This window comes from Lagenorhynchus albirostris, chromosome 9 (genome assembly GCF_949774975.1).
Source record: "Lagenorhynchus albirostris chromosome 9, mLagAlb1.1, whole genome shotgun sequence".
Taxonomy (NCBI): domain Eukaryota; kingdom Metazoa; phylum Chordata; class Mammalia; order Artiodactyla; family Delphinidae; genus Lagenorhynchus; species Lagenorhynchus albirostris.
The window spans coordinates 104,184,058-104,206,707 of NC_083103.1; the positions used below are offsets into that span (position 1 = coordinate 104,184,058).

General features: G+C 44.2%; 1 protein-coding gene across 1 annotated transcript in view; it reads right to left on the minus strand.

The window, feature by feature from the left end:
- PRDM10 (PR/SET domain 10) overlaps positions 1-22,451 on the minus strand; it is an 85,502-nt gene extending 63,051 nt beyond the window's left edge. The window contains exon 1 of the mRNA XM_060160791.1: positions 22,340-22,451. The gene's annotated coding sequence lies outside the window, so the exon portion shown is untranslated. The remainder of the gene's footprint in view (positions 1-22,339) is intronic.
- Positions 22,452-22,650: the final 199 nt, after the last annotated feature.

Sequence of the window (22,650 nt, forward strand, 5' to 3'; positions counted from 1 at the left end):
AAAAGGACAGTGAGGAAACGTGAGGGGGAGAAAGAAGGAAAGAGAAATGCCTGCCTTTCTAGCCGCTGCACTAACAAGGCTGGCCTGGAGCCAGACGATGGAGTGGCCCAGTGACCCAGCCTCCATATCGCCTGCTCTCCTCGTAGTTCCCACCCCACAGCCGTATCCCCTCACCATCCACCAGCCTGGTTCCCACCAACACCGGCCCTTTTGGGCTGAAAGAAGCCAATTCTCCAGAACCACTCAGGACTTGGAGTCGAGAAGCTCCCGTTTCATCACCTGCACGTAGAGGTGGAAGAAGAGGCCCAGATCCACCTTCAAAGGTAGATGTGCACCCGGGATGACAGGATGAACTATAAATACAATTTCACTTTAAAACGTTGTTATAGGGCTTCCCTGGTGGCGCAGTGGTTGAGAGTCCGCCTGCCGATGCAGGGGACACGGGTTTGTGCCCCGGTCCGGGAAGATCCCACGTGCCGCAGAGCAGCTGGGCCCGTGAGCCATGGCCGCTGAGCCTGCGCGTCCAGAGCCTGTGCTCTGCAACGGGAGAGGCCACAGCAGTGAGAGGCCCGTGTACCGCAAAAAAACAAAAAAAAACAAACAAACAAAAAAAACACACATTGTTATAGATAGTTGTTAAATTCCCCGGGATTATGGCACATTGTTGAACCTCAGAAACACTAAGAATGCAAGAGAGGTTTCTGCACTGGTGAGGTGCCTTCCAGATGCACCATTCTTTACATGGAAGGAAGTGCGCCACAATCCAGACAGTACACTGGCAAATCAACTTTTCTGGCTCATGGCAAACTAACCCAACAGAGACTGCTAACTCCTTCCTTGAAATCCTACACGACACACGCCATAGAAAGAAGTTAGAGGGAGGCTGATAGACTTGCAAAATGAATATAAAAACTGTGAGAAAGAAAGTGGAGGAGGTGGCTTTGCAGTCTAGGGAGGGAGCTGTGGGGGAGCTCAGAACAGAAGGGGACCAGCCAGCAGAGCGGGGGTGAGGAGGCAGATTTCCTTCTCCTTCTCTCCCTGAGCTCCTGCTGCCCAGCCTGCCACAACCGTCCCGCAGTGCACAAACTCAGCAGCCAGCCCTGCGCGGCCAGCGGTAGGGAGACCTCAGGGCACGTGAGAAGGCTGGGCGGGGAACAGACACCAAGGCCTGGAGGCCAGCCAGCGCCTCCCCTTAGGCCTAGGGCAGCAGTGTGCACCGACAGGAGGGTTCTCCCGGGGCAAACAGGCCATGGCTGGGCCCAGAGGCTCTCTGGCCTGATGTACAAGCAATTGCTTGTTTTTGTTTGCTTCGCCTTTCACCTTTCTTGGAATGAACAGGCACAGCTATCTGGTGACTTTTGCTGACCCAAGTATAAAAAGAGCATCCTTCAGGAATGCTCACATAGAAATCCGTCTCCATTTAAGGGAATGCTGCCTGAGCTTGCTTTAGGTTAGTTACACTGGAATAGGCACGTAGCCACTGGAACCGCAACTTGGATTTGCCGTACTTATATGAGAGCAGGCTCGGGATTCAGACAGCCTGGCTTACAATCACAGATCTGCCACTCTTAGCTTTTGACAATTGGTTTACTCTCTCTGAGCTTCAGTGTTCTCATCCGTAGGATAAAGAACGGAAGGATATTAGCTGTGTAACAGTAGAGAACGACTGTAACTAATGTACACGATACAAAAACACCCTTATGTCAAGAAACAGAAAGGACACCTTCTGAAGTCATATTTAAGATTAGATTCCACTTGGTAAGAATGATTTCACTCTATGTAGAGAGGGGAAAAAAAGAAGAAGAACATGTTCATTAAAGCACTAACATAAAAAGGGAAAAGAAAGATTATGGGGAATCCAATTCTATGACACAGAATAATAGAATTGCAGAACTAGAAGAGAAATTCCAGGCCCATGGTTCTCAAATATGTTCACAAGACAGGACCACAGTGTTCTTTGCCAAGCACCATGAAACATTAACATATATATTTTTTAAGTCACAAAACAATATTAGCTAACATTTGTATAGCACTTACTACGTGCCAGGCATGTTCTAAGTACTTTACATGTATTGATTCATTTAATCTTCACAATAACCTATGAAGCTGGTACATTATTGTCTCTACTTTATAGGTGAGGGACAGAGAAAGAGAGAGATTAAGTGATTTGCCCAGGGTAACAGAGCTGGTAAGAGCTATTATGTGGCAGAGCTGTGATGCCCAGAAGCCCAGGCATGTGGCTACTGAGCCCATGTGGTGGCCACCATTCCACCCTGCTTCTCGTTCCATAAACTAAGATTACTTGACCTGTGTTAAGATTCCAGCATAAATGGCTCCATTATATGAGCTATATAAAAATCACATCCAAGCTCATTTTATAATTTTTTTAAACTATCAGATTAAGCAAGACTAGGTCTTCCCAAGTTTTCCACTAACTTTTTTTGCTACTTGTTCATTTGTCACCTCCTAGTGCTGACTAAGGTGATTGGCAGTAATAGCAACAAAGAGTTAATGAAATTTCATGGGACAGAAGCTCAAAATAAAGAAAATTCTATCCTTTATTTTTATTTAAATGAAAAAACACCTTGGTCTAGCTCTAGAACACTACTGTTTCGGGGGAGGGTACTTTGGGAACCACTCGTCTCGGGCAGCTTCCGTTTTACAGAAGCTATCATCCAGCTCAGCGCTCTGGCATTGTGGCCATGGCATGCCCAAGGGAAGACAGTACTCAAAGGCCAAGCTCAGGACAGGATGTGCCACCGTGCGCTAGCACCAGTCTGAGAAGTATCACTCATCAACTCCTTCAGCTGATTTAATGTCACGACAGCTGACAAAGTTGTTTAAACCAATATCCTCATGATTCAGAAGACAAAACAGGACAGAATCACAATGAGCACTCTGCTCTGCACAGCTGGTCACCACTGCACAACTGAGGTGCTACAGTAAATGTGAGAGCTATAAAATCAGACCAAGCAGACTGGAAATAAAGGGCTTCTACTATATCTAAGTGCCCATCGACAGATGAATGGATAAAGAAGATGTGGTACATATATACAGTGGAATATTACTCAGCCATAAAAAAGAATTGAAATAATGCCATTTGCAGCAACATGGATGGGCCTAGAGATTATCATACTAACTGAAGTAAGTCAGACAGAGAAAGACAAATACCATATGATATCACTTATATGTGGAATCTAAAATATGACACAAATGAACTTATCTACAGAAAGCAGAAACAGACTCATGGACTAGAGAACAGACTTGTGGTTACCAAGGGGGAGGGGGAGGGGAAAGGGATGGAGTGGGAGTTTGGGATTAGCAGATGCAAACTATTATATACAGGATGGCTAAACAATGTCCTACTGTATAGCACAGGGAACTATATTCAATATCTTATAATAACCTATAATGGAAAAAATATGAAAAACTCTAGATACATAGGTGCATGATTGAATCACTTTGCTGTACACCAGAAACTAATACAACATTGTAAATCAACCATACTTCAGTTAATTAATTAATTAATTAAATGTGGGAAAACAAGGCTTCCACAACGTTCACTCATTTAGAATGGCAAGCTGAGATGTTACATTTCATTGATTTCTGGAAGAAATAGTTTTGGAACTCAGAAGGGAAAAAAAACTGAACTTGGTTCTACATGGTGAACAGGAACTGGTAGAGGAAGTAACAATGGACAAATAACAAACGTATACGGATTTCAACACAAATTCCCCATTCTTGCTGAAAAGGGGAAGCCCAAATAATCCATCCCATAGTTTCTCAATTTTAAAAATTCACAACAAATTAGTATCTCTATGGAGAAAAAATGAAAATGAGGAGTGAAAACTATCTGCAACACCCTCTCCTTGCCCAGCAAGGTGCCCCACGCCCCGGCAGACACTGTTTATTCGAGCTTCACCCCAGCCAGGGGCCAGGGGGAGGGCTAGCGCGGGACCAGCCTACAGTTCACAAAGGACCAAGTGACCACAGACAGGGTGATGACTCACCCGCAGTCCTGGGTCTGGTGGGCCTGAGGTCCCTCTGTTTGTCGGAGCCCAATTCCATCTTAAGGGGCTACTATGACCCCAGCTAAAGAGCTCCTGGAAACCTACAAGTGAGGGCGGAGTAGTAGGACAAAAATATCGTTTTTTTAATTCCACGAGGAAATAAAGTAAGCACAATTCCAGTGAAGGGAAGTACACCTAAGGAACTAAACGCTTCTGAAAAAATAAATAATCAGGGAACAAGGCTTTCAGAAAGGCTTTCAACAGATTGTTAAAATTATAATAATAAACTTTTGACTAGGTTCCAAATAAAAAAGGGGTTCTTAATTAAGCAGTTATGGATTTGGAATATTTCCATATAAGCAGAGAGGTCTAAGGGTAAAGATAAAGGATGAAGAAGTGATCATAATGGGGTCCTCCAGGTATTTCCACCGATGCCATTCACATTTTACATTTGTTATAAGTGTTGGCAATGAAGCAAATAGTGAAAAGCACAAGACTGCAAAAAAACTCCAGATAAAATTTTATGCCACTGGGGAAAAAACTCCAGAAAAAACCTTCAGAAACTGGGTCGTGAGCAGGGGAGAATAGCAGATAAGTGTCGGTGTAAGCTGCACTTTTAATATTATGAGACTGAACTACCTGTTACAGTCTAAAAACTATTGTAGAGGGACCTCCCTGGCAGTCCAGGGGTTAGGACTCGGTGCTGTCACTGCCGGGTCCTGGGTTCAATCCCTGGTCAGGGAACGAAGATCCCGCAAGACGCACGGTGCAGCCAAAAATTAAAAATAAATTAATTAAATTAAAATAAAAACTGTTGTAGAATATATCCTAAGTAACTTTTCCTAATTTGTTTCTGGCCATAAACAAGGACAACACTGTGTAACCAGAAGAGAGCTGAACTAAGGTGTTTTAAAAAAACACAGAGTAGAAAACACAGGATGACAACAGCAAGCAAGGAATGAGGTGTGAGGCCTGCAACGGTCACCTCGGCCATCTCTGCCTCTCCATGTGTGTCCCTTTGCCTTCCACTTCTCCCACAGAAATCTCCACATTAGGCAATGATTCCTCCTACTTTTCTTGTGCACACAAAGGGCTTCAGACACTATCAACTAAGGGTTCTCTTCTTTGAAAGAAGGTTATTTTTTCCAGTCAGGGCTGTGGCACTCCTTTCTTCATGCCTCAAAAGATGCATGCAAGCAAATCTTTCTTTGTGTCCACCCAAGAAACACAGGCTTTATTTTCCTAGTTCAGATAAGAACTTTTCATGCACCAAAAAAAAACAAAGATTGATCCTCCCATCCCATTTGATAGTTTGTCAGCAATGCATTTGAACCCCATCAAGTCATTCAAAAGAACTCTTACCATTCACTCAAAGAAAAGAAAAACCTAGGCTAAGGACATGCTGGGGGTCTTAGCCTAACAATTCTACATTAATATCTTTGAGAATTCAAAAGGAGGCAGCACTCAGTGGGAGTTCTAAAGAATGATAGACCTTGATGTTTGCCTTTTCCTTTTTACAAAGAATAGCTGGTTGGCTGGTAAAATGTGAAAGCGATTCCAAAGAGGACTCTATCAGGGGTCTTCCATTCTGCTCTTACAAGATATCAGGTGGAAACCTTACACCGCAGTGTATCACAGGCCTACGGAGAAGCACACAGATCATTAGCGTCTGACCTGAGGGAGGTTCACAAAGTAAAGGCATGTGGATCAAGGAACAGAAAGCCACCAGCGTCTGGAAGCCTTGTGGCACCTTTGGGAGCGGCCACCTGCCTCCGCCGGCCTCCACCCTCTGCCCATCCTCCGGCGGGCTGCAGAAGGGCCCTCCACCCCACCAAGCTGACTCCAGGCTGGTCGGCACTTTCTGCAGGTCTACAAGACAGAGTCTGCTCTTAGGTTTGACCTTTCGGGAGTGGCAACGGAAATTTCCAGGTAGGTGTTTCCTAGGGAGCCTCTTCCTTGGTGGGCCCGGAATTCCAATTTTTTTCTTCCCAGCAAAGTGAAACTACCAAAATCCCACTCTGCTATTCAGCTGCTTCGGCCAGTACAGCCTAGTCTATAAATAGCTTGAGGGGAAAACCAGAGCCGGCCTTCGCAGCCCTGCACCTGGAATGTCTTATCTCTCCAGCCCCACAAAGTAGCCTAAAGCACTACCTGCTTCTCCTGTCTCTTAGTAGCCCTTTCCAACCAGCTTCCCAGCCTCCTGGGAATCAGGAAATGCTCCAAGGGGAAAAGCAGGTGCAGAAATGCAGGCACGTTTCCATAAGCATCCCCTCTCTCCTGGGTCTGACCATTCAGAACTGGCTGCCTTGGCAGGAAACTGAGGGCAATCCCAGGGGGATGAGACTGTGAAAACATTTCCCCTTTGACCTTGTGACTGTGTTTATCAAAATCTGAGAACTTGTGGACACCAGTAATGGTAGCCCCTGGTAAGAAAAAACTGTCATATGACACATCTGATATGACAAAGTATAATCAAGATACACCCAGAATCATTAAATAGGTCATTGATTTATCAAGGAGCAGAAAAGCAATGAGAAAGCTTCGGAATATAGGCAGTATCTAAAAATATTGTGTTGTTATTAAAATGTGATTCTCCCAACTTTGAAACTAAATATTCCTTCTTCATACACTGCAATGGAGGAAACGTCCCCAGTCTGACCCAAGCCCAGGGCTCTCCACCTCGGCTGCTGGGCAGCCTGTCCGTCTGGTCCCCTCAGGGGCTGCACCGCTCTGCACGCTTCCCCACACCCACTCCTCTGCAGCATCACTGTTCCCTCCCTACTGGAACACTCACATCAGCAAATGTGCACAGTATCTCCTATCTTTACTGTGCACTTTTCTAAACGTGTTATATTTCAACAAAATGTTTACAGTAAAAACAAACTTTCCCTTGGACCCACCTTCCCGCTCACCTACTTCTCTCTGCTGTTCTCACACATAATAAAGAGCTGGCGAGCCCACCTTCGCTTCCTCGCCCCACATTCCCTTCCCAACTCGGCTTCCACCCTTGCCAACACACCACCCTGCCCCCCTGCAAGGCTGCACCTTTTAAAAGTCTACAGCCAAACCCCAGGTTCCCTCCAGGTTCTCAGCTCACTTGACCTGGGGAACATTCACACCCTCCTTAAGCTCTTCTCTCCACCTCCTAACACTAAACTGTCCTGGTTCCTCCCACCTCTACGGCACCTCCTTCACAAGCTCACTTGCTGGCCGACCTCTAAAGGCTGCGCTGGCAGACCTCTCCTCCTTCTAGCTTTACACACTCCCAGGGCTCAGGCCAGCCTTCAGGGCTTTTGCAGTGGCTCCACCCGGATGCTCTGGCCAACATTTCAGATGGCCACCTCCTCCTCCCTATTCAGATTTCAGGGTCAGTGTTACCTCCTCAGCAGGCCTTTTCTGTTCCCTGTCTCCACATTGCTCTCCTTTCACACTCTGCAAAGCATGTACCATCAATTAAGTGATGCATGCATTTTGTGCAGAGTCTGTGTCCCCTGCCACCCGCCACGGGGGAATGCAGCTGCACGAGAGCGCCCTCACCCAATGGGACAACGCAGGGCCCTCAGCACCTGGAACCCGGACGACAGCAGAGGGTCCACAAATGCTTCTGGAATGAACGCATGGTCCAGTCTCCTGCCTTAGGAGGGAACCGCTTTCTTAACAAAAACACTCTTAGGATGAATTCCCATAAATAAAAAAATGTGTCAGCATTAAAATGATGGTGCACAACTACTTCCACAGTTGAGAAATTAAGTATATGTATGATATCAATGTTTATAACTGAACTTTAATGAGCCGGAAAGAAAAAAACATGGAGGGGGAGAAAGCAAATTCCTCAAGAATTATCTAGTACCATAAACTAGCAAATCCGAATATTCTGAGGGAACTTGAACTCACGCCAACTATAAGACTGCAGAGGTCCATGGAACTCAGCTGCTTCCCAAATAAAAATCAGTCCTTATAAACACAGAGGACACTGGGTCAAATATGGTATTAAAAGAAATTCTCTGAGAAGTCCACGTATTACAACCCAAGGAATAGATCTTGACCTCTGACTGTAGAATTTCTGAAGTTTCTGTAGGCATGACCTGTGTCATGCCCATGACAGCACTGTCACAGTAGGTCAGGTATTAAGAGGAGCCAACCTCACAGGGGATAAACCCAGGCTCAAGGTGGCACAGCCAAGGCTGGTGGTAGGGCAGTTTGGGAACTAGAATGTACATCTCTCCCCTCCCCTGGGGCCTCCAACCTGCTTTAGTTAACAGGATGGACAGAGGTTCAGGGGTGACTGTCAGAACCGTCGGAAATCACAGCTGGACAGTCCTCCCTCCTGTAGAGCCATGGTCAGTCCTTACACAATTGCTGGCGCCTTACCAGGACCTTCCGCTAGCCTACTACCACCCCACGTCCCCTTCCCCCATCTCTAGCATGGCGGCGTGAACAGAGCTCCAGAGTCAGATGGCCTGGGTTCACGCTCTTCAGCCACCATCCACTCACTACGTGACCAGAGACAAGTCACCTCACTTCCCAAGCCTTAACTCCCTCATCTATAGAGCAGGAACAACAACGAGAGATCCACTTGCTAAGGTAGAACTATGAAATAATAATGTGAAGCCATGAAATCAATGAAACAGAACACCATACCTGGCACTTGGGAAACAGTAGCAGACGTTCATGGTTGTGGTTGCCCCAGTTACTGATATTAATTATTAATACACCTTAACAATGCGTGTTCATTCCTAGGGTTAAGCACCTCTGGCTCTTCACCTGCTATTGTGTAAGTGGAACATTCTTGAAATTCAAATCATACAGACTGTAAACTCTCCACTAACAGGAAAGGTTTTTCCGACTAAGAAAATCTATAGTATATGGAGGTTCAGAATTATAGTTGAACATAGCTTATGTACCCTCAACTTCAGCAAAATATTAATCTATATCTTTAACACTGGCAAGATCTTTTATGCCCACTAACTACACAAAGTTGCCTTTTTTAAGGATATCCTAGTTTCTATTATGCTCAGTTCTGTAGTATACGTTAATCTTCTCAATTTCATTCAAAATTCTGAGATAGCAACAGATAATAGCAAGTGTTGGTGAGTAGGCAGAAAAACTGGAACCCTCATCTACTGCTGGGTAAGAATGTAAAATGCTGCAGCCACTATGGAAAACAGTCTGGCAATTTCTAAAGGCTAAACGTAGAGTTACCAAATGACCCAGAGATTTGTCACCAAGATATAATAAACCCAAGGGAAATAAAAACATATGTCCACATAAAAACTTGGACATGAACATTCATAGCAGCATTATTCATAATAGCCATAAAGTGGAAACAACCTAAACATTCATCAACTGATGAACAGAGAGATAAAATATGGTACATTCATATAATGGAATATTACTCAGCAAAAAAAAAAAAAAAGAAATGAAATACGGATACATGCTACAATAAGAATGAACCTTTAAAACTTTGTTAAGTGAAAGAAGCTGGTCACAAAGGACCATACATTGAATGAATCCATTTATATGAAATATGCAGAAAAGACAAATTAACAGAGATAGAAAGTAGATAAGTGGTTGCCCAGGGATTGGGATGAAATGAGGAATTAAGGGGTGATGGCTAAGAGGCGGAGTTCCTTTTGGAGTTATGAAAATATTTTAAAATTGATTGTGGTGATAGTTGTATAACTGTGAACAGGCTAAAGCCACTGAATTGTATGCTTTACCTGAGTGAATTGTATGGTACGTGAATTATATCTCAATTAAGCTGTTGGGGTTTTTTTTAAGAAAAAAAGATGGGCATTTAAATCAATGCAAACCTTCTAGGAAGCAATTTGGCAATAAACATCAAGAACCTTTCTATACAGGGAGATAGATACAGAGAGAAAGAGAGAGAATAATACTTGCTACTGGAGCAAACATAATGGCATTTCTGATGGGAACAGCTTAAGGAAGTTCCAGAGGCAAGAGAAGTTGAGGATATGCTCAGGGACTATAAGAGAGAAAAGCCTCAAACCATAGTTAGGGTAGATCTACAAAAGACTTCAAGTTGAAGAATTACAGTTCCCAAAGTTTATAACCTGGTTTTATCAGATTCACCTAAGGACCTAGGCAAAAAGACAAATTCCAGAGCCTCCCCCTGAAATTCTGGATTCTCTCAATTGCAAAGGTCGAAGGGAAGAGCAGGAAGCTTTGTTCATAAACCTCTCCAGATGATTCTGAAGTCAACCAGATCTGGCTAAATCTTACACAGCAAGGGAAGAAAAATATTTTATCATGGCAGTAACATCTTTTGGAAAATCATTCTAGAAGTAACATGAAGGACTGATTATACTGAGGCCAAGAACTGCCTTCAGGAAGCACTGGGCAAAGATTAGAGCTCTGAATTCTTATTCCAACTTCATGATATTAATAGTTATTCATAGGGGCTTCCCTGGTGGCGCAGTGGTTGAGAGTCCGCCTGCCGATGCAGGGGACGCAGGTTCGTGCCCCGGTCCGGGAAGATTCCACATGCTGCGGAGCGGCTGGGCCCGTGAGCCACAGCCGCTGAGCCTGTGCGTCCGGAGCCTGTGCTCCGCAACAGAAGAGGCCACAACAGTGAGAGGCCCGCGTACCGCAAAAAAAAAAAAAAAAAAAAAATTATTCATAGACCTTTATTGCTCAAAGTCACCTTCTAAAAAAGAGATTCTTTTTTGTTACTAAGCAAAAATTTAGCAAGAATCCTTACACCTTTCTTCAAAATATGCAACTTACCAGCTTCTCTAATATGTTTGTGGTGTGAATGTCTTAGAATTCGGAAAAGGCTGTGTGGTTGTTAGTTCAGGTGGTCCTCCTTGCCAACCAGATTACTCTCATGCACATTTGATTTTCCAGCTTCCCTTCACCACATGATAACAAGCAAATCCATTCCGTGCACTTACCAGGAATATTGGAAATAAGCTTTGTATGCAAATACGGATTAATGGGGAACATCTGAAGACTGAGAGATTAATACAAATGACTCATCGAATCATATGGAGCATCCATGTTTTCTGACTACGGATAATGGATGACACAGCTCTGAGCACAATCCTTCCAGCTCCCTTTCTCAACAGTAGCATTTATTCGCAAGAGAACTGGCAAGGGTACAAATACAATCTCTGGCCCGGGCGCACCTGTACACAGAAAGCTATCTGGTCCACATATCACAAGCTCTTTGTTGAATTAGCAATTGCAGTAACTAAATAGGAGACTTGCAGGTGGGTCTTCTGGGGCCCTGAAAGCCTTTCTTACAGAGGGTTCTGGGTGGTAACTATGACTCGACAATCACAAATCCAGGTTAGGATAAAATACTAGATAATGTTAAGAGGCATAATCTCAAGTACTAAGCTGTTTCCTCAACAAATTCAAGCGCTTTAAAATGTTTTAACTGGAAAAAAAAGAATATTAAAATTGCTTAGAAGAAATTATTCTAGGGCACAATTTTCATAATTTAACATTTTGGATATAATACAAGAGAAGACAGTGTAACTACTCGTTCACTCTACCTCAACTCCTGAAATAGGCACAGCCTTTTGTTCAAACAGCCTGGACCATGGCTCTGCCCCAAGACTACGAAGCAAAGTGACACTGGTTTGAAGTAATTCCCTTTGTATCCAATTCAGTCCCCCTGTGAACAGGTAATATGGGCCTCATCTTCTGTTCATTTTCAAATTCTCATTCCTCAACCTCAGCCCCTTGTTTGCAAAGTTAAATATGAAACACAGAATGGTCAAAAATAAACATTTAATTAACAAGATGGTGAGTCCAGACAGATGACATAGTGAGGCAGTTACTGCCTTCATAAAAACTCTATATTAATGGCATATAATTAACATTATAATCTAATTTCAACCTCCTCCATCTTAATAAAACTACTATAAAAGGCCATCATCCACCACCGGCCTGGTATTCAGAGGTGTCTTCTACAAGCCAGGACGTTTCTTACAGTGTTTTCTCAGTACAGAGTAGTGGGAAAATTCTGGATGTGAGACAAGTAAAAGTTCTTTATCTTGACAACTGGAATAATAACACCTGATCTACCTAACTCAGGCTCACTGTTAAGATAGAGTGGGATGTTTGTTACAGTATACTACAATGGTATAGAGTGTATTCCAAATGTTAGTAACTATTTAACTCATGATGCTAAGTATTAGATCATGAAGGTATCTTATCCAGAAAAGTCTTCTTTCCAAGTAAAAGACAATTTAATATATTTTAATTGTTAAACATTCATTGGGGAATAAATATGTCTTAACTGTAGGCAAGAGTTCTCACAACTAATGTATTTCACTAGATAACATGTGTATTTCAACTTTAAACGGATAGAATTTTAAAACTATGTGATTAGCACTTTGTCCCATAAAGAGAGACATTCCATTCCTGTTTAGAAAGCTCAGCCGTATCTACGCTTTGCAAACACTTACCAGACCACTTCCTTCAGATATAGGCTACACATCAAATGAGTTAAGACCACAAAATCAGGGTTTTTTTGTTTATTTATTTATTTTTGGCAGCGTTGGGGCTTCACTGTTGTGCGGGCTTTCTCTAGTTGCGGCGAGCGGGGGCTGCTCTTCCTTGTGGTGCGCGGGCTTCTCATTGCAGTGGCTTCTCTTGTTGCGGAGCACAGGCTCTAGGCGTGTGGGCTTCAACAGTTGTGGCACACGGGCTCAGTAGTTGTGGCTCGCGGGTTCTAGAGCGCAGGCTCAGTAGTTGTGGCGCATGGGCTTAGCTGCTCTGTGGCATGTGGGATCTTCCCGGACCAGGGATCAAACCCATGTCCCCTGCATTGGCAGGCGGATTCTTAACCACTGTGCCACCAGGGAAGTCCAAGACCACAGAATTAGAATCCCCTAACAGATGCAGCTCTTTATTTTAAAAATCAGCATATTCATAGTTCAACTGATTGAAAACACATACTATGGAAATTCAATGTTACTTAAGCAAACAACTACTGGCATAGTAATAATTATGGTTATTGCCATTTACTGAGTTCCCATCATAAGCCAGGCACTGTGGCTTATTAAATACTCAATTTCACTTAATCCTCACAACAACCAAAAATTATTACTTGGGCTTCCCTGGTGGCGCAGTGGTTGAGAGTCCGCCTGCCGATGCAGGGGACGCGGGTTCGTGCCCTGGTCCGGGAAGATCCCACATGCCGCAGAGCGGGTGGGCCCGTGAGCCATGGCCACTAAGCCTGCGCGTCCGGGGCCTGTGCTCCGCAACAGGAGAGGCCACGGAGGTGAGAGGCCCGCGTACCACAAAAAAAAAGAAAAATTATTACTTGTCCAAGGCCATAGCGCTGATAAGCGGGATTTGAACACAGATCCCTTTCACTACAGAGCTTAGACATCTTTTCTCTTCTCTGCTGCACAGCTTTCCTCCCAGCAAAGCTGCCAGAACCCAAGCATGGCAGCACTGTGCTGTCTCCTCGGACTCCCACCAGATGATGCAATCAGTAGGCTAGGCTGGATCTCAAAGGAACCAGGGGAGGTTGTAATTTACCAAACCCGCAGACAGATTTAATTGAGCAAATTAGTCAACAGCCAGAGTTAAGGTAACTACAAAGCTATAGTGAAGGGTACCCACTATAAGAATTGAAATGATAATTTTTAAAAACACAACAGTATTTATTATATGCCTATTCTGTGCCCAGCATTGTTTTAGGAAATGAGGAACACACTAAATATTATTATTTTATTCCCCAGTGGAGAAGGAAAAAAATATAAATAATTTATTTACCCTTGTGCCAAAATAAAGCTACCTGTGTATAGAACATAACAGCCCTCAAATATGAACTGAATCAACTCATATCAGGAAAATTAATTACCCCAAATATTCTTCCTGGTTCTCTCATGTGTATCAACTTCTCTAACAGTGGAGTCGCTGGGCTTTGGTGTCTGCTTGTCTTTGACTTTCTAGGTAATGCCAAACGGTTTTCCTAAGTAGTCATACCAGTTTCTATTCCTACCAGCCACGTATGACTGTTCTATTGCTCAAAAGCTTTGGGACTTGGTATTGCCGACTTTCAGTCAGGTACACGTTTGCCAACTTGAATTTAGGCTCAAAGTAACACGGCACTGTGGTTGTAATTTGCATTTCCTTGATTATTAACAAGGTTGCACACCTTCTCGTATGTTTATTAGACATCTGGATCTCTCCTTTTCTGAAGTGCCTCTTCTAGACTTTTGCCCATTTTTCCGTTAGTGCAGGTAACATCTTAAATAAAAAACATCTTAAAAAAAAAAAAACCCTTTCGAGACTGAGGTCATGAACATATTCTCCTATGTCAACTTCTAAAAGTTGTACTGTTTGGCCTTTTATTTGCCATGCTTCCTGGGTCATAAATCAAGTGTCTGAATGTGTGTGAGACTGTTTCCGGACTCCTCGGGGTGTTCAGTTGGTCTACTGCTCTAACCCGGTGCCAGGATCACACTGTCTTAATTATTTAGCTCTTGATCTCTGGAACAGAAGGGTTTCCAACTTCTTTTTCTTTTTCAGGAGTGTCTTGCCTTTTCTTGGCCCTTGGCAAAAATTTCATCAGCTTGTCTAGTTTTATTCAATTTGCTGGGATTACATTAAATCCATAAGTCAGTTTCCAAAGAATCAATGCCTTACAGTATTGAATCTTCCAATCCTCAAACCAGTGTCACTCCATTTATTTAGAGTTTATTTGGAGTCACTCAATAAAGTTTCAGAATTTTTTCTGTAAAGGTCTTATACATATTTTGTTAGAATTAAAATATTTCTCCTACAGTTTATAACTGTTGAAAAACCACAAATCAGAAAAAAATATATGATTTTTAAATGATGTAGAAAAAGCTATGCGGGCCTCTCACTGTTGTGGCCTCTCCCGTTGCGGAGCACAGGCTCCGGACGCGCAGGCTCAGCGGCCATGGCTCACGGGTCCAGCCGCTCCGCGGTATATGGGATCCCCCCGGACCGGGGCACGAACCCGCGTCCCCTGCACCGGCAGGCGGACTCTCAACCACTGCGCCACCAGGGAAGCCCAAAAGATATAATTTTTTGATGAGATTCCTAAGGTTTGGGAAAAGTATATATAAATATGAATATCAACTTCCTTAAAATTTTTAAATGAAACAAAGTTCATCAAAGCACAATTACTGGGCTTCCCTGGTGGTGCAGTGGTTAAGAATCCCCTGCCAACGCGGGAGACACGGGTTTGAGTCCTGGTCCGGGAAGATCCCACATGCCGCGGAGCAACTAAGCCCGTGCGCCACAACTACTGAACCTGTGCCCTAGAGCCTTCGAGCCACAGCTACTGAAGCCCGCCCGCCTAGAGCCCGTGATCCGCAACAATAGAAGCCACTGCAATGAGAAGCCCGTGCACAGCAACGAAGACCCGACGCAGCCATAAATAAATTAATTAATTTTTTTAAAAAAGCACAATTACTGCTCCATAATTTAGTTTTAATTCTAGAATTATTGTTTTGTGGTTATGTCATATCTCACTTCAGAGGGTTTAACATACTTGAGAAAACTTGTATGTCACATAAACAAGTCCTAAACATCTATTAGTCCTTATATTTATCAAATTATGAAGTACTGGAAATCCAGAATACTTTTTTTTTTTTTTTGGCCGTGCTGCACGGCTTGTGGGATCTTAGCGCCCCGATCAGGGATTGAACCCAGACCCTCGATAGTGAGAGCACCGAGTCCTAACCACTGGACCGCCAGGGAATTCCCCAGAATCCCAGAATATTTTCAATTCATCAACTTCAAGAGAAAAAGAATAAAGGAGAAGATGAATAAATGATGAGTATGAGGCTGAAATCTCATAAATATACATACCACTGCCTGGGACTGAGGACCCAGACACCCTGCTCCCGCCACCCACATCATTCACTAAACTGCCTCTTTTTTCTCATTTGTAAAGTAGTTAAAACACCGTCTGTCACTGTCTCACAGTAAGGATTAAATGTAAACAGGTGTCTTAGAAAGGACACTTCAAAGTCAGTCAAACACAAAGCAATAATTAGTCAAAGGATTATAGTTTTCCTCTATCAGAAGAACATGATGATAAGGTTGCCTATAATCATGGTTTGTGGCAAGACTGAAAATAACCCCTAGCAGATTGGCCTCAAAATCTTCAAGCAATGCCAACAAAATGGTGAGATCTGCATCCAAAAATAAGAATTTTGAAGAAAAGGGAGGAAAATTCCAGAGCTCACTTTAATGTCTTATGTTAATTGTATTCACTCCTTTATTCCTCCAAACATTTTAGAGCCCAGTAAGTAAAAGGCACTTTTGTACTGCATTCTATATGAGGGGACTATAAAATATCCAAAGCTTCTAGGAATTTACAATATGTTTAGGAAGCAAGAAATAAGCACAAATAGTTGCTATGCGATACTAATTAAGCACTCAATAAATGTTACAATGATTACAAAGCAGTACAAAAATCCTGTAGGGCATTCAGAGACAAGAGGGATCCCTTTCAGGTAAGATGTTCCGCCTCCCTCCCCACCTCGGCTTTCACCTGGCTCCAGGGCAGGGCAGACCAACACCTGTTTGTCTGTATGGCCTGTGAACTAAGAATGGCTTTACATTTTTAAATGGTTGAAAAGACAAAAGAAGAATATTTTGTGACACATGGAAATTATATTACTTCAAATTTCAGGGTCCTTAAATAAAGTTTAATTGGAACATGGCCATGCTTTCACACCAGGGGCGGAGAGTAGTTGCTTCAGGGACCGTCCGGCCCACAAAGCTGAAAATGTTTACTATCTGGTTTTTTGGTTTGTTTGTTTTTTGTTTGGGGTTTTTTTTGGGGGGGGGGCCTTGAAGTGCAGCATGCGGGATCTTAGTTCCCTGACCAGGGATCAAACCCGTGCCCCCTGCATTGGGAGTGCTGAGTCTTAACCACTGGACCGTCAGGGAAGTACCCATTGTCTGGTTCTTTACCAAAAAAAGTTTACTGACCACTGCTCTAGAAGGATGGATGGGATTTTCGTGGGCAGAACTGGGGAAGGAGGGAGAAGTGGGCAGAAAGGAACAAACATTCCATTTGAGAAATGAAGGTGTGAAAACATGAAGGAAAACCCCAGAATTGCAGGGACAGTGAGAAGACTAGTTTGGCTGAAGAAGAATATCCAAAATCAGTATACAGTTACTGAGCCATTTTTACCGCTGTGGACAGTGAAAACAGGCATTCTCACACGGAGTCTTTGAGGTTGGTACTATTATTATCCCCATTAATAATTAAGGAACTAGATTAATAATTTGATAAAGAAACTAAGGCTTACAGAAGTTAACTAATGGGCCCAAGATCACAGCCAGCCAATAAAGCTGGGCTCTAAATCTAGGTTCCTTTGCCCCCAGAGCCCATGCTGTTAAATTTGACACCGTATCAAACCCCCATACAGGGTAGTAAAAAGAAACACATCCACAAAGGTACGTAAGGGCAAAACAGTCAATGTTTTCAAATATAGGTATAAAAAGAATATGATTTTATCTGTAGGTTATGATTCTTTGTGCTTAAAAGGATAGCTGTCCCATGAGCTGGTCCAAAGTGTTCCACACTTAGAAGCAAACTATTGTGGCCTTTTTTTTAATCACAGGAGAAAAAAAAATTATGAGCTTGATTTTTTCAATTTCAAGTTTCTCCCAGAAATATTTCTTAAATCTCTGAAAAAACAGTATATTGTAAAAATCAGTGAGTAAGTAGCAGACCAAGCTGGGGAAAATTCAGCTGATTATACTTAGCTCAACTTCTTTGTTTTGTTTTGTTTTTTGTCTGTTTGTTTTGTTTTGTTTTTTGTGGTATGCGGGCCTCTCACTGTTGCGGCCTCTCCCGTTGCGGAGCACAGGTTCCGGACGCGCAGGCTCAGCGGCCATGGCTCACGGGCCCAGCCGCTCCTCGGCATGTGGGATCTTCCCGGACCGGGGCACGAACCCGTGTCCCCTGCATCGGCAGGCGGACTCTCAACCACTGCGCCACCAGGGAAATCCTCAACTTTTTTTGTTTTTTAATGGATTATGTGCTTAACAGATGGCATTTCATTATTTTAAGTTCAAATGATTAATTGAATATATTTATTCAGTAACAGTTAACTCAATTACCTGGAAATGGTTTTGAGATTAAGGTATTCTTCAAAAGAATAATAATGCTTCTGTGAGAGCTATCATAAGCACTAAAAGAAATCAGACACATCTATTGGCTGAAACTATAGAAACAAAAAGATAAGACACTGTATGATGACTTACTGCCACTTGGGAGCACTCCCCCCCCATGAGACTAAGCCTAAGGTGGCTGTTCAGTGAACAAATCAGGCAGCCACGCATGCAACCCACATACATAATTTTAAATCTTCTAGCAACCACATTTGTTAAAAGTAGAAACAGGCAAAATTAATTGCAGTAATGGATTTTATTTAACATGGGATATGCGACATATCATTTCAACATGTAATCAATATTTTAGATATTGAACTAGTTCATTTTTTTTCATACCAAATCTCAAAATCTGGCATGCATTTCACACTCACAGCACTAGCCATTTTTCAAGTGCTTCACTGCCATATGTGGCTACTGGTAACCATACCGGACAGCACAGATCTGAGGGACAGCGGGAAACAGGCCAGACCATGAGAGCCAGACCGTGAGAGTGAAGGATGTGGGTAAAAAAAGCGAGCATTTAGCTCCAATGTTTTGATGCTGAAATAAATGAGTTCAACTAAGAAATGGATAACAAACAATAACAGACTATTTTCCCAATAGCAATCTGTATGTTTTGAGTTCTTAAAGCGTTGCACATTACTGATTTTATAATTTTATAATGAGTGTTTTCACCACATTTTTAACTAGTCTTGCTATAATTGTGACTTGGTATAATCTATAGCCTCTCACCTCCCTCTCCGTTTCCTCAACCCCAATTCTTTAAAATATTTCAAAGTTATCCAAAAAGAACCTACTTTCAGCTGCTTTCCACAACCTGAACCTTTAAAATCTACACAGGTCTAGGCAACTGGAAGCCCAAAGCCCCTGACGGACTTTGGAAAGGGAGTGGAAGTAATGTTTCAGTACTAATAGTTAAATATCCGTGTCACAGTAGGGCTGCAAGGAAATAAACTGGAAAGGCACCAGGTCCACATAAGTCCTGAACTAGGCTTATAACTTTGAGAATAAAAAAAGGAAGGAGGCCAGACACCTTTTAGCAGTAATTCATGTAAACAGTATAAGGCCAGAAAGGGAGAGGAAGGCTTCAACAGAGAATGACCAATATAATAAAGTCAGAAAAAGCTCCCCCCTCACCTTCCTGCCCCTACCCAGTACCCCTGGAGAATCCAGTGGGACCATTCTGCAAAGATTTGGTTATAGTAAAACACTTCCTTTTTCTTAACTCGCTGGCCCCTTCTAGATACGAGACCAAATGCTCATTTGCTAATCTATTAAAGCACCTATGATAAAGTTAAACAATACATTTATTGTTTAACCAATAAATTCTGCTTGTGAAAACCACACAAAAGGCTGGGCAGGGTGTGTCTACACTCTCTGGGACAGAGGTGGGTGGGGGAAGACTGTGTATTTTAGTGGCAATAGGTCAAAGTACATCAGCATTCTATTTTAAAACAAACTCTGGCTAAACAATTCCAACATTGCAATGACAGGGTGTTTAACAGTTTATCATTTGCACCAAACGAAATTATGCAGTTACCATGTGTTCACCAGTGCTTAAAATTATTAAGGAAACCAAAATTACAGTTCAGTATTTCTCAACTCTTGGAACAGTTCTGCTTGTTACTCAGAAACCTATCCCATTAGGTTACCTATGATAAATTTAAACAGCAATCAATAAATTCTGCTTGTGAAAAACAGAATGAATCAAATTTCATAATTCCTTTAGTTCAGAGGATTTCATGATGCCCCCTTCAAGTAATGGGGAAAACTACTGAAAATGGAAAATCATCAGTGACGTCATTAGGTACCTATTTACATTAAAAAAAACAAAAAACCTAGATGTGAAAACCACATATCATGTGCCAAGTTTGTAAAAATGTTTATATGCACACACAAAAAAGATTTGAAGCATACCAAAATATCAGTAGAAATTATCTCTGGTAATTGTACTTCAGCTAATTTTTACTTTTTATACTGTTCTATATTTTCTATGTCTTCTACAAAGATCATGTACTACTGTTAAAACTAGAAGAAAAAAATAAATTCAGACAAGTGGCAATTGAGGCAGTGCCAACCAATTTAGGATTACACTGGATTGATACACTATCCCTTATACCATGATAAACTCTTATTAAAAAGCACTGAGGGCCCTTGAAGACGTGGACTTTGCCTTATCTATGATACATGCTCGATTATATTCACATATACAGTACACTATACAGTATTATATTCACATATACAGTACACTAACGCGTGGTGGAGCACGCCGCAAAACACTAGAAAACTAAAAATGGCTTATTTAGAAAAAGACAGCGGTTTAGCGCCCTCGCAAAACAAAAGAGCAGAGCCAAGAGTGGGTGCTCAAGGAATAAAGTGAGGAAGAGCCACAGGTGGGAAAAAAGTCTCGCTCCAAAATTTTTAAATACGCATCTATCACTAAATTGTTCTCTTTAAAACGGTTCACTTTGTCAATTTCACTTCATTTAAAAAGTAAACGCAGGGGCCTTCCCTGGTGGCGCAGTGGTTGAGAGTCCACCTGCCGATGCAGGGGACACGGGTTCGTGCCCCGGTGCGGGAGGATCCCACATGCCGCGGAGCGGCTGGGCCCGCGAGCCATGGCCACTGCGCCTGCGCGTCCGGAGCCTGTGCTCCGCAACGGGAGAGGCCACAACAGTGAGAAGCCCGCGTACCGCAAAAGTAAACCCAGAAGTCACTTTGTAAACATATCAGATTGCATCAGCACTGCTTGAAGCATGGCTTTGCCCCCACCAATTTTTCTTTTTTTTTTTAATTTTGCTTTTTCAATTCTAGAGCATCATATAAGTACGGTTCCTCAAGCTGCTGCGGTGCTGGGGGGTGGAGTGGATGGAAGGATACCAAAAACACGCAATGTACCTTCCTGCCCTCAAAGAGCTTCCAGCAAAAGGTGGAGAGAAACAAAGGAGCGGGTCTGAGGCAGAGGCCGCAGAGCGTCACGAGTGATTTTGTTTTTAATGAACGTTAAGTGCTTTTGAGTTTAAAGAACTTTTGGGGACGATTAGCCTGGCAAGATTTTAACGGGCTTCGGCGCAGATGGCACAGGGCCGCGCTGGGCGGGACTCCTCACACGCCGAACCTCGACTGCAGACCCCAAACCAGCCCGCTTTGTGCTTAGACCTACACATAGATTGAAAATGGATCGAAACCCAACCAATCCGCCAAGCAAGGCTAAGCACGTACGCACGCACTATTCCAAAGCGCTGCGTACACTTTACTTAGTGGAGGACCTAATACGTGGTCACGGGCTAAAGTGCTTAAGGAAAGCTGACCCTCGGCTGGCAACCATGCACCACCAACCCGCTCCCCAAAGGCCTCGGGCTCGCGCCTCTGCACTCGACCCAGAGCGCAAGTGGACCTCGGCCTGCGCCCTGCCCACGGAGGACACCATGCACCACGACTGACCCAAACGGGCCACCCCCACGCCCTCCGAGCGGGGCCTCGCCAGGTCCCGGGACGCCAACTTGTGCGTAAGGGACAGGGAACCAGCAATCAATGGCAGTACGGTGGCGCGGCCTCCCAAAACAAAGCAGGGCGCCTAGTCCACGGAGCCCGCCGTCCCCGAGCTCCGGGCCCAGCCGCCGCCCCCGCGCCCGCCGGCCAACACGGCCCGCCGCACCCCGAGCGCCCGCCCAACAGCCGCCGCAGGAGCGCGCAGGGCGCCCAACTGTCGTCCCGGCCCAACCAACGCGGGCAGGGGAGGAGAGGTGCGCGCGGCCGGCGGAGCGTGCGAGCCGCTCGGGGGTCGCAGGGGGGAGGCTGCGCGCAGGGAAGGCAGGGCGAAGAGGCGCCGGAGCCATGGCTGAACGCAGCACCAGGAGGGGCTCCTTTAGGGATTTTGCCCCTTTCCCCTTGGAAGGTGCAGATGGTTTGACCCCCCACCCCGAGTGAGGTGCCTCGTCCCAGCCCCGACTGGACTGTACCATCGGGCGGTGCCGCCGGGATTTCTCCCCCACCACCACCATCAAGTCCTCCCCCCCACCCGGGTCCGCGGTCGGTTGGCCCCGGCCGGGCTCTGAGACGCGGAAAGAGCTTGGCGCCATTTTGGGTGGGACTAAGCAAAGACGAAACACCCTCCCAGTCGATGGGGTACTCTGGACGCTGGCTTATCCGGTTCCCTTAATCCTTTAGGTACTTACACGATGTTGGGTGAGGGGAGCTGGAAGATCAGCGGGTCCCCGATCCTCTCTCCCTAGGGGTGATGGAAATCAAACCCCCCCCGCCACCTCCAGGTGGTTCTTCCCGCCGCAGAGTGGGAGCTGCATAAAAGGCGGGGCGTCATTAGCATAACCTGCCTGGCAACCTGATCTCGGCGTTATGTGATTGGTTGAACTCTGTAAACTCCATGCCTCGCCTAAAGAGGAGTAACGCTGGGACGAACTGACAGGCCCAGATTTAAGACTCATGACGAAGATCCTGAGACGCTTATTCAGTCAGCGGAGAAGCTAAA